A 2,500-nucleotide genomic window follows, 5' to 3' on the forward strand; every position below is an offset into this window, starting at 1 on the left:
AACCAGCTCTTTAATGTTGTAAAGGTTTCGGGGAAAATCGAGTAATTTTAAGAACAGCTGTTAGCACGCGAGCTTAGCGTTAGCCGCTCTGCTAGCGGGAACACAGCGCGCTTCGGAAACCTTTAAAAAAAAAAAGAAATTACAATCAATTTAAAAGTCAAATGTGTTAAAACAAAATAAATACATATATTACTTACAAACACGAAGGAGAGACTCAGAGTGAACTTCACAGCTGCGGTGATATAGAACACTTCCCACACCTACAGGAGCAGGGACCAGCCCGGGACGCGTCCCAAATCACAGCCTGTTCACTTACCCTAGTAACTACTCCACTACCTGTACACACTTACTACCCCTACACACACACTACCTTACTTCCCCTACACATTCACTACCTCACTATCCTTACACACTACCTCACTACCCCTACACTCCCAATACCCCTACACACTCACTACCTCACTACCCCTACACACTTACTACCTCTACACACTCATTACCCTTACACACATACTACACCTACACACATACTACACCTACACACTTAATCGCTACCCCTACACACTAACTCACTACCCTTACACACTCACTACCCATTCAGACTTACTCACTACTCTTACACAATTACTCAATACCCCTACATACACACTACTCCTATACACTCACTACCTCTACACACTTACTACCCCTACACCCTCACTACACCTACACCCTCACTACCCTTACACACTCACTACCTCACTACTCATACTAACTCACTACCCCTACACACTCACAACCCCTTCACACTCACTACCTCACTACCCCTTCACACTCAATACCCCTACACACTCACTACCTCTACACACATTACAACCACTACACGCTTACTACCCCTTCACACTCACTACCTCACTACTTCTACACCTTCACACCCACACAATCACTCCCCCAATACCCCTACACACTCACTACCTCACTACCCCTACACACTCACTACCTCTACACACTCACTACCTCACTACTCATACTAACTCACTACCCCTACACACTCACTACCTGTACACACCCACAACCCCTTTACACTCACTACCTCACTACTCCTACACATTCACTACCTCACTACCCCTACACACAGCACTACCCCTACACACTCACTACCCTTGCACACTTACTTACTACTTTGACATTCTCATTACCACTGCACACTCACTACTCCTCACATGTACTCACTACCCCTACAAACACTACCCTTACACAATTAATCACTACCACTACACACTTATTCATTACCCCTACACACTCCCTGCCCCTACAATTTCCTCACTACCCCTACACACTCACTACCCCTACACAATTACTCACTAACCCATACACATACTACACCTACACACTCACTACCCCTACACACTTACTCACTACCCTTACACACATACTACACCTACACACTCACTATCCCTACACACTAAATCACTACCCCTACACACTCACTACCCCATACACACTCACTACCCCTACACAATTACTCACTACCCCATACACATACTACACCTACACACTTACTCACTACCCTTACACACATACTACACCTACACACTCACTAACCTTACACACTCACTACCCATTCAGACTTACTCACTACTCTTACACAATTACTCACTATCTCTACATACATACTACTCCTATACACTCACTACCTCTACACACTTACTACCCCTACACCCTCACTACACCTACACCCTCACTACACCTACACCCTCACTACCCATAAACACCCAATCACTACCCCTACACACTTACTACCCCTACACACTCACTACCCATAAACACCCAATCACTACCCCTACACACTCAATACCCCTACACACTTACTACCCCTACACCCTCACTACCCCTACACACTCACTACCCATAAACACCCAATCACTACCCCTACACACTCATTACCTTTACACACTCACTACCCATAAACACTTATTTACTACCCTGACACACTCATTACCTCTACACCCTCTCTACCGCTTCACCCTTACAACCGCTACAAGCCTACTACCCCTACACACTTACTACCCATAAACACTTACTCACTACCCCTACACATTCAGTACCCCTACACCCTCACTACCCATTAACACTTACTCACTACCCCTACACACTCAGTACCCCTACAAACTCACCACCCCTACACCCTCACTACCCATTAACACTTACTCACTACCCCTACACACTCAGTACCCCTACACCCTCACTACCCATTAACACTTACTCACTACCCCTACACACTCAGTACCCCTACACACTTAGTACCCCTACACACTCACTACCCATTAACACTTACACACTACCCCTACACATTCAGTACCCCTACACCCTCACTACCCATTAACACTTACTCACTACCCCTACACACTTAGTACCCCTACACACTCACTACCCATTAACACTTACTCACTACCCCTACACACTCAGTACCCCTACACCCTCACTACCCATTAACACTTACTCACTACCCCTACACACT

The 2,500-nt window shown here is 45.8% G+C and overlaps 1 protein-coding gene across 1 annotated transcript in view; it reads right to left on the bottom strand.

The window, feature by feature from the left end:
• Nucleotides 1-351, bottom strand: part of znf706 (zinc finger protein 706) — a 9,576-nt gene extending 9,225 nt beyond the window's left edge. The window contains exon 1 of the mRNA XM_083524665.1: nucleotides 198-351. The gene's annotated coding sequence lies outside the window, so the exon portion shown is untranslated. The remainder of the gene's footprint in view (nucleotides 1-197) is intronic.
• Between the last annotated feature and the right edge of the window lie 2,149 nt (nucleotides 352-2,500).

The sequence above is a fragment of the Silurus aristotelis genome (genome assembly GCF_946808225.1).
Source record: "Silurus aristotelis genome assembly, chromosome: 21".
Lineage (NCBI taxonomy): Eukaryota > Metazoa > Chordata > Actinopteri > Siluriformes > Siluridae > Silurus > Silurus aristotelis.